The sequence below is a fragment of the Platichthys flesus genome, unplaced genomic scaffold (genome assembly GCF_949316205.1).
Source record: "Platichthys flesus unplaced genomic scaffold, fPlaFle2.1 scaffold_45, whole genome shotgun sequence".
NCBI lineage: Eukaryota > Metazoa > Chordata > Actinopteri > Pleuronectiformes > Pleuronectidae > Platichthys > Platichthys flesus.
In genome coordinates this window covers 59172-70364 of record NW_026910019.1, presented here as the reverse complement: position 1 = coordinate 70364, position 11193 = coordinate 59172, and the positions used below count along the sequence as shown (strand labels likewise).

Below are 11193 nucleotides of genomic sequence, written 5' to 3'. Positions count from 1 at the left end.
ACCCAGAACCTAAACCCTAACCCTAACCTAGGCCCCAATCCTAACCCTAACCCAACCCAGTTCCTAAACCCTAACCCTAACCCTATTAACCCTACTAACCCTAACCTAGGCCCCAATCCTAAACCTAACTCAACCCAGTACCTAAACCCTAACCCTAACCCTAACCTAGGCCCTAACCCTAACCATAACCCTAACCCTCTCTCCGAGACCACAACCAATCATCCTCCCAATAACCTGGAAATCAAACCCATATTAATTCCATTCATATCTACATTCTCTCATCAAACAACCAGACTCCATAACCTCATTAAACAAAACTTCTCCCACACCCAAACAATACATCCGGCCTTCCATAACCACAACACAATTTCAGCATATAGAAAAAATCAAAGTCTCCATAGCCTCCTCATAAAATCCAAATTTACAGACAATAGACCCCCCATTCAAATACAATATATTACACATTACAAAAATAGAAAATTTATATCCAACCCCCACAGCACCACAGCATTTCCAACACTCGGCACATTCTCCCTTAACACTACTAACGTAATATACATTATCACATGCACCACTTGCCATAAACACTATATAGGAGAGACGAAACATACAATACTTACACGCCTCAAACAACATATGTATAGCATTGGGGAAGGCAAATTAACCACCCACCTGGTCAAACATTTCCAGCAACACCCCACCAATAAACTAATAATCTCAGGTTTGGAGAGCAACGACCAATGGACTGTTGGGCAGAGAAAGAGGGCAGAAAAATTATGGATCCATAAAATGAACACCATTGTGCCTACGGGCCTGAATGATGACACCATCCAGTTGCGACAGGCCCGTAGAGTATCCTGACCTGCCCCTTTCTCTGCCCCATGGTCCTGACTGTTGTGCTCTGCCTGGGGATTGAACCCTGGTCCCCGGGATGGTGGAGCTGTACTCTACCAACCTGACTATCACCACACTGTCAAATTTCCAACCGGTTTGAACGAAATAGGTCAGTAGGCCAGTGCCACAAAAATCAAACCCCTGAATCCTAAACCCCAACCCTAACCCAAACCTAACCCCGCCCGTGCCACTGACCTATGAATAACAATCCGGTTGGAACATACGTTTAATACAATAACCATATAAATAATAACACACACACTTACATCTTCACACACACACACACACACACATACATATCTACACACACACACACTCACACACACGCACATGCACACACACAGACTTTCCACCCAGTGATGGATAGACCTTCCAATCACAAGAGCTTCTTACCTTAAACAAAAAATCGATAACAACTATATACGGAGGGACAGCTTCCCTCACGTGTAACCCCAACAACAGCGACCCCTGTTTGATGTCCTGGGGCAGTCTTGAACTTGGATCCCCCACGCCAAAGTCCTGAGCCCATCCCTGTAAACTTCTGTTTAGGTGCCCCGGGGCGGTCCTTGAACCCGGATCCCCCACGCCAAAGTCCTGGGTCCATCCCCGTTGCCACAGTGATTGTAGAAAATAGACAATCAGTTCAAATCTTGTGAGCTTCAATCCGGCTGGAAGGTAACCTAGTGTAGAATAACATACGAAAAACACAACAAAATCCCCCCCACATCTGGTTAAACAGCCTATACAACAAAGATATTTTCACGTTGTAGAAGGAACAATGATTTCCTTCATGGGGAATTCCATAAATTTCATTCCCCCTGGGGATTCGAACCCAGGTCCTCCACGTTAAGAACCTAGACCTTAACCCTGAGGCCATAGTTATTGTTAAACAGCACACACCAGATAAAATTACCTGGATATTTTCTAGCCACCGCCCCCCAAAGCAACCAATCAGATGGGACCCTAATTTTCCCTCCAAAACTCAAACAGGATCTGCCCTTCTAGCCCAATCACAAACGACCAATTTGCAAATACAACCAACTGATAGGTGGTTTGAGCCTTGGAGGAGGGACACACTTTCCCTCCTTCAACACTTTTAAACCACCAGAGCTACCAGTCTGAACAGCCTCCTCTGAAGAAGCAACAACCACTGCGAAACGTCAGGGATTTTAAAACCACTCTACGGTACGTCACCTTAGACTCTTTTTATCTTTTATCTTTTATCTCTTGTTTTAAAGCAGCTTTTTGCTTTTTAACTATTGAGATTGTTTGTTTTTAATTATTTAAAAGTTAGAATTTTTGATCATCCTGGGGGGCTTCTGCCCGAGGCCTTGTCTTCCTCCAAAAAACAGTTTTATATCGCAAAAAGGACCTCCTCTCCTCCTTTTTTGCTTTTGAGATGGAGATTACTTGTTCCTCTCAAAAACTTTTTTGAGATCTCCTCCCCCTTTTTTAAGAAACTGTGACAGGGGACTATATCTGGACCCATGCTTTTTGGTGCATTTTTTCTGTGGGTTAAACACTTTTAATAACATTCTGGAGACCTCCCGGACAAACTCTATCTCGCACTGGGACGAGCACACCGGAGCTCCTCTTTTTTGTATCAGTGTCCCCACCAGGCACCAGGGCACCAGAGGCCAAAGACCATCTCGCTGGAGCACAGCTGGTAAAACCTCACCGAACAATCCAGCACCCCAGCTCGGCAAAGGACGGCCAGGAGCAGATCAACCAGACCACTGTTGGACCTCCATGAGACCTTCACCGACGCTGCCAGGGTAAGAACCCCCACCAGTGATTATCAAAATATGTTTTTTAACAGAGCTAAGACCGTAGCGTCGAGTGGCCAAGGGCTCAGACCACAGCTCATGCACACAACACTACCACCACTGATGTCAATTAACACGCATTCAACACCACAAAACAAATACAACATTACACCCAGGACCACATACACAGACACAACACCCACCCACATACTCAATCATGCACCTGACCCGGAAACTCGAGCCGCTGCCAAAAAACTATTCCGTTTAATTCAGGCCATACACCATAAACATACAACCGATCACTCACTTGCAACTAACACCTTTCCACCAGGAATGATGAGGCAGGTCAACAGACTATCAGAATTCATCAAACCAGCCACACCCTGTGACACCACACGACACAAAATACAAAACAATACAACACACTGGATGAAAACAAACATGACTATATTACAAGAACACTACGCCAACACCATACATACTCTCAGCCAGACAACACATAACACTACAGCACTACAGATAGCCATTGGTTGGGCTAGAAGGAGATACGGGCAACGCTTCAGGCCAGACACAATTACAGCCACCGAACATGCATTGAACAGACACACACAACACCGCAACATGATTAACAAACAAAAACCTCTTTCCACACACAAGAGCAGGTTGGGGAGTTCCCTCTCCACCATCCCGGAATTATCCGACGAGGACGAATTTCCACCACTGCCAGCCTCCAGTAAGTTCCCACTGACATCCCAGCCACACAGGACTCGACAATATCGTGCACCCCTCCTCCCCACCCCTACCCAACCCCGGACAGTACCTGCCATGGACACTCAACAACCACAACCTTCTCGACGTACTCAATATGGCCCACACCCGACTTTCAGACACATGACTTTCCCCCTCCCCCAAACCAGGACCCCATTACACCAACACACACGACTTGCTTTACCTACATCAAGATCACAGAATAACACCCCCCCGAACGTACTACCCCACCCGCCCATACTCAAGAAGAGCCCTCTACAGACACAGAGGGCTCACCCACAACTGACTCCCCCCAGTCTCACCAGGGAGCTTAAACTAGCCCCTGAAGAATCAAACATCCCCACCCCCTCCCTATCAAAGGTAAAAACAGTCTCCTGGGGACCCAAACAGGTCCCTCAGGAGACGGGAGGAATAACATCCGATCCCCACCCTTCCCCCGTCCGACAGAAATTCACCAGACCCAACACTTCAGTGACACTACCATCCCCAAACACCCCAGACTTACCGACTACTAATATACAATCAAGGCCAAACAGACACACACAACAGATAGAGGCCCAAATCCACCAGCTACCGGACCCGCTCAACAACATCACAGAATCTGATGCGTTTTCCTTGGTTCCTGACATCATTTCTTCTCCCCCTTCCTCTCCCCTAGGTGTTGCCGGTGCCCGGACTGGCACGATTGGACAAGAAGGAGCCCCGACCGCATTAGCAGGAGGGTCATCACACATGATGAGCGGCGTAATAAAGGCTAATGTAGCCCACAACACCGTATCTGAGACCTCCTCTCAACAACTGCGCCCGGGGACTCCGCCTCCCGGTTGTGCCACTCCGGACTCCGACACACCTTCACCCCCCGACGACAGCTCCCCAGGACCCTGTGCCACCTCCTCTCCATTCAGTCCTCTGCAGTCCGACTCCAACGCAGCAGGTAAATTTAAGACCACATATCACATCTCCAGACCCAACCGCAAAATCCAGGACTGGTTCATCAAAGGCCGCAAACCAGTCCTGGTACTGGGGGATTCCAACATAAATCGAATCCCCCCTCACAACCATCCCACAATACAACTTGACAGTTACCCGGGGGCCAATATGTACCATTTTCTTAAACTGTGTGAGAAAGCCATCCCCATTCCAGATGTTAAAATTGTCGTCCTCTCAATTGGTATTAATAACAAAGATCAGGACCCCAGGCAGACCTCTTGCAAACAGCTCAAAGCACTATACAAACAGGCCCAACTTGCCTTCCCCAATGCTGACATTTACTTCCCCATTATTAATTTTTCTGCCAACCTCACTAGTAAACAGCAACACAACCTTAAATATATTAACAATACCATAGCCACTTACTTTCCATTTTTAGCCGAAATACCTCACGACACTTTTTTTACAGAGCAAGATAATATACACTGGAAACCGGCCACTGCCACACGCATTTTTGAATACTGGTTGCAACAATTAAATTTACAATCACATCAAAACCCAAACCGGGCTTAAATACAGTCCCATCCAACTTACATCTTAACATAACGCCCCTTACTGACCCCGCACCTGATTTGGGGTGGAGCTCCACATCAAATATCCTCAATCTATCTACACTATTCACCCCAACCGCAGAACAAATTCAGATATTGGAAAGGGGTCTTTCATTCATTCCACGCCCTACACATTTTGACTGGGAGGAACTTCATAGGGACCTACATCAATACAATAGACGCCTCAAAATTATCAGCCACTTTTTCAATAAACCACAACACATACAGATACCCTTCACCAATAAATCCAGCTGGGAACCCACTATAGAACAGTCACACAAAAATACCATAACCCTGTTGCAAAAGAACAAACAGGCCCTGCGTCAGTACCGGCCCCCTGGGGACGTGGCAGACAACCTCTCGGGGCCGGAGCGCAGGGCCTTAGAACAACTCATCAAAAATCCAAATATAATTATAAAACCAGCTGACAAAGGATCAAAAACAGTTATAATGGACAGACAGCAATATTTACTGGAGGCAAATAGATTATTATCCAACACTACACATTACAAACTCATCCAATCTGACCAACAAAATCAAACTCAACCCCTCCTCAGAAATATTATCCAAAATCTATATGACCAAAAAATCATCACACACAAACAAAAACACTATCTATTTGGCCCCGATCACCCACGACCTAGACTTTTTTATCTACTTCCAAAAGTACATAAAGAACCCCAAACCTGGACCATACCCTATGAAGTTCCCCCCGGTAGACCAATAGTTTCCGACTGCAACAGCACATCTTACCATATATCAGAATATATAGAATATTTCCTTGGACCCCTTTCCAACAAACACCCGGCCTACATAAAAGATACATATCACTTCATAGACCTCATCCGACCCATGGTTGTTCCAAATCAGTCATTTTTATTTACAATAGATATAGACAGCTTATACACTAACATTAACACAAACATAGGCATTAAAGCGATTACATCCATCTTTAATAAATATCCCGACATTAATAGACCGGACAAACAGATAATTGAACTCCTCAACATTTGCCTCAACAATAATGATTTTACATTTAATAACAAACAATACCTCCAAATTCACGGAACAGCCATGGGTCAGAGATACGCGCCATCATATGCGAACATTTATATGAGCGAGTGGGAGCGAGAGGCATTGGCCAAATGCACCCGACAACCACTTCTTTATCTCCGTTTTTTAGACGACATATTTGGCATTTGGCACCACGACATCACTTTATTTTCTGATTTTATCAACACACTCAATAACCACCACCCATCTATAAAAGTAAAATACACCATAGACCCCTCTCATGTTAATTTCCTGGACACTACAGTTTTTTTTGATAATTCCATTAATTCGGCTCCTCACAAACTTCTCACTAAAGTCTTTTTCAAAACTACTGATACACACGCACTACTACATAAAAAAAGTTACCATCCGAAACATACATTTAAAGGCTTAATAAAATCACAAATCATCCGTTTCTATAGACTATCTTCGACACCCTCAGATCTTCACGAATCAATTGCAATTCTATTCTCCGCACTCAGACACAGGGGCTACTCTAAACGATTCCTCCGCCACATTAAAAATAATACTTTGGCCTCCCTCGCCCTCACTCGCTCCAACAACACAGATGCTCCACCCCAGCCTCCGGTCTCGGAGGGACTCCCAACCACAGGGCCCCCAACAATAAAATCCACCTATCTCCCTAGTTTAAGCCCTAACCCTAACCCTACTAACCCTACTAACCCTAACCTAGGCCCCAATCCTAATCCTAACCCAACCCAGAACCTAAACCCTAACCCTAACCTAGGCCCCAATCCTAACCCTAACCCAACCCAGTTCCTAAACCCTAACCCTAACCCTATTAACCCTACTAACCCTAACCTAGGCCCCAATCCTAAACCTAACTCAACCCAGTACCTAAACCCTAACCCTAACCCTAACCTAGGCCCTAACCCTAACCATAACCCTAACCCTCTCTCCGAGACCACAACCAATCATCCTCCCAATAACCTGGAAATCAAACCCATATTAATTCCATTCATATCTACATTCTCTCATCAAACAACCAGACTCCATAACCTCATTAAACAAAACTTCTCCCACACCCAAACAATACATCCGGCCTTCCATAACCACAACACAATTTCAGCATATAGAAAAAATCAAAGTCTCCATAGCCTCCTCATAAAATCCAAATTTACAGACAATAGACCCCCCATTCAAATACAATATATTACACATTACAAAAATAGAAAATTTATATCCAACCCCCACAGCACCACAGCATTTCCAACACTCGGCACATTCTCCCTTAACACTACTAACGTAATATACATTATCACATGCACCACTTGCCATAAACACTATATAGGAGAGACGAAACATACAATACTTACACGCCTCAAACAACATATGTATAGCATTGGGGAAGGCAAATTAACCACCCACCTGGTCAAACATTTCCAGCAACACCCCACCAATAAACTAATAATCTCAGGTTTGGAGAGCAACGACCAATGGACTGTTGGGCAGAGAAAGAGGGCAGAAAAATTATGGATCCATAAAATGAACACCATTGTGCCTACGGGCCTGAATGATGACACCATCCAGTTGCGACAGGCCCGTAGAGTATCCTGACCTGCCCCTTTCTCTGCCCCATGGTCCTGACTGTTGTGCTCTGCCTGGGGATTGAACCCTGGTCCCCGGGATGGTGGAGCTGTACTCTACCAACCTGACTATCACCACACTGTCAAATTTCCAACCGGTTTGAACGAAATAGGTCAGTAGGCCAGTGCCACAAAAATCAAACCCCTGAATCCTAAACCCCAACCCTAACCCAAACCTAACCCCGCCCGTGCCACTGACCTATGAATAACAATCCGGTTGGAACATACGTTTAATACAATAACCATATAAATAATAACACACACACTTACATCTTCACACACACACACACACACACATACATATCTACACACACACACACTCACACACACGCACATGCACACACACAGACTTTCCACCCAGTGATGGATAGACCTTCCAATCACAAGAGCTTCTTACCTTAAACAAAAAATCGATAACAACTATATACGGAGGGACAGCTTCCCTCACGTGTAACCCCAACAACAGCGACCCCTGTTTGATGTCCTGGGGCAGTCTTGAACTTGGATCCCCCACGCCAAAGTCCTGAGCCCATCCCTGTAAACTTCTGTTTAGGTGCCCCGGGGCGGTCCTTGAACCCGGATCCCCCACGCCAAAGTCCTGGGTCCATCCCCGTTGCCACAGTGATTGTAGAAAATAGACAATCAGTTCAAATCTTGTGAGCTTCAATCCGGCTGGAAGGTAACCTAGTGTAGAATAACATACGAAAAACACAACAAAATCCCCCCCACATCTGGTTAAACAGCCTATACAACAAAGATATTTTCACGTTGTAGAAGGAACAATGATTTCCTTCATGGGGAATTCCATAAATTTCATTCCCCCTGGGGATTCGAACCCAGGTCCTCCACGTTAAGAACCTAGACCTTAACCCTGAGGCCATAGTTATTGTTAAACAGCACACACCAGATAAAATTACCTGGATATTTTCTAGCCACCGCCCCCCAAAGCAACCAATCAGATGGGACCCTAATTTTCCCTCCAAAACTCAAACAGGATCTGCCCTTCTAGCCCAATCACAAACGACCAATTTGCAAATACAACCAACTGATAGGTGGTTTGAGCCTTGGAGGAGGGACACACTTTCCCTCCTTCAACACTTTTAAACCACCAGAGCTACCAGTCTGAACAGCCTCCTCTGAAGAAGCAACAACCACTGCGAAACGTCAGGGATTTTAAAACCACTCTACGGTACGTCACCTTAGACTCTTTTTATCTTTTATCTTTTATCTCTTGTTTTAAAGCAGCTTTTTGCTTTTTAACTATTGAGATTGTTTGTTTTTAATTATTTAAAAGTTAGAATTTTTGATCATCCTGGGGGGCTTCTGCCCGAGGCCTTGTCTTCCTCCAAAAAACAGTTTTATATCGCAAAAAGGACCTCCTCTCCTCCTTTTTTGCTTTTGAGATGGAGATTACTTGTTCCTCTCAAAAACTTTTTTGAGATCTCCTCCCCCTTTTTTAAGAAACTGTGACAGGGGACTATATCTGGACCCATGCTTTTTGGTGCATTTTTTCTGTGGGTTAAACACTTTTAATAACATTCTGGAGACCTCCCGGACAAACTCTATCTCGCACTGGGACGAGCACACCGGAGCTCCTCTTTTTTGTATCAGTGTCCCCACCAGGCACCAGGGCACCAGAGGCCAAAGACCATCTCGCTGGAGCACAGCTGGTAAAACCTCACCGAACAATCCAGCACCCCAGCTCGGCAAAGGACGGCCAGGAGCAGATCAACCAGACCACTGTTGGACCTCCATGAGACCTTCACCGACGCTGCCAGGGTAAGAACCCCCACCAGTGATTATCAAAATATGTTTTTTAACAGAGCTAAGACCGTAGCGTCGAGTGGCCAAGGGCTCAGACCACAGCTCATGCACACAACACTACCACCACTGATGTCAATTAACACGCATTCAACACCACAAAACAAATACAACATTACACCCAGGACCACATACACAGACACAACACCCACCCACATACTCAATCATGCACCTGACCCGGAAACTCGAGCCGCTGCCAAAAAACTATTCCGTTTAATTCAGGCCATACACCATAAACATACAACCGATCACTCACTTGCAACTAACACCTTTCCACCAGGAATGATGAGGCAGGTCAACAGACTATCAGAATTCATCAAACCAGCCACACCCTGTGACACCACACGACACAAAATACAAAACAATACAACACACTGGATGAAAACAAACATGACTATATTACAAGAACACTACGCCAACACCATACATACTCTCAGCCAGACAACACATAACACTACAGCACTACAGATAGCCATTGGTTGGGCTAGAAGGAGATACGGGCAACGCTTCAGGCCAGACACAATTACAGCCACCGAACATGCATTGAACAGACACACACAACACCGCAACATGATTAACAAACAAAAACCTCTTTCCACACACAAGAGCAGGTTGGGGAGTTCCCTCTCCACCATCCCGGAATTATCCGACGAGGACGAATTTCCACCACTGCCAGCCTCCAGTAAGTTCCCACTGACATCCCAGCCACACAGGACTCGACAATATCGTGCACCCCTCCTCCCCACCCCTACCCAACCCCGGACAGTACCTGCCATGGACACTCAACAACCACAACCTTCTCGACGTACTCAATATGGCCCACACCCGACTTTCAGACACATGACTTTCCCCCTCCCCCAAACCAGGACCCCATTACACCAACACACACGACTTGCTTTACCTACATCAAGATCACAGAATAACACCCCCCCGAACGTACTACCCCACCCGCCCATACTCAAGAAGAGCCCTCTACAGACACAGAGGGCTCACCCACAACTGACTCCCCCCAGTCTCACCAGGGAGCTTAAACTAGCCCCTGAAGAATCAAACATCCCCACCCCCTCCCTATCAAAGGTAAAAACAGTCTCCTGGGGACCCAAACAGGTCCCTCAGGAGACGGGAGGAATAACATCCGATCCCCACCCTTCCCCCGTCCGACAGAAATTCACCAGACCCAACACTTCAGTGACACTACCATCCCCAAACACCCCAGACTTACCGACTACTAATATACAATCAAGGCCAAACAGACACACACAACAGATAGAGGCCCAAATCCACCAGCTACCGGACCCGCTCAACAACATCACAGAATCTGATGCGTTTTCCTTGGTTCCTGACATCATTTCTTCTCCCCCTTCCTCTCCCCTAGGTGTTGCCGGTGCCCGGACTGGCACGATTGGACAAGAAGGAGCCCCGACCGCATTAGCAGGAGGGTCATCACACATGATGAGCGGCGTAATAAAGGCTAATGTAGCCCACAACACCGTATCTGAGACCTCCTCTCAACAACTGCGCCCGGGGACTCCGCCTCCCGGTTGTGCCACTCCGGACTCCGACACACCTTCACCCCCCGACGACAGCTCCCCAGGACCCTGTGCCACCTCCTCTCCATTCAGTCCTCTGCAGTCCGACTCCAACGCAGCAGGTAAATTTAAGACCACATATCACATCTCCAGACCCAACCGCAAAATCCAGGACTGGTTCATCAAAGGCCGCAAACCAGTCCTGGTACTGGGG

At 46.3% G+C, this 11193-nt stretch overlaps 2 long non-coding RNA genes across 2 annotated transcripts; both read left to right on the top strand.

Annotated features, from left to right (window-relative positions):
• Positions 1–2037: 2037 nt before the first annotated feature.
• Positions 2038–4253, top strand: LOC133950573 (uncharacterized). Its single transcript, XR_009920377.1, has 3 exons — positions 2038–2669; positions 3318–3393; positions 4087–4253. It is a non-coding gene; the product is annotated as an uncharacterized LOC133950573 (long non-coding RNA).
• A 4523-nt stretch (positions 4254–8776) lies between these two features.
• On the top strand, positions 8777–10992 carry LOC133950575 (uncharacterized). The gene is made up of 3 exons (XR_009920379.1): positions 8777–9408; positions 10057–10132; positions 10826–10992. It is a non-coding gene; the product is annotated as an uncharacterized LOC133950575 (long non-coding RNA).
• Positions 10993–11193: the final 201 nt, after the last annotated feature.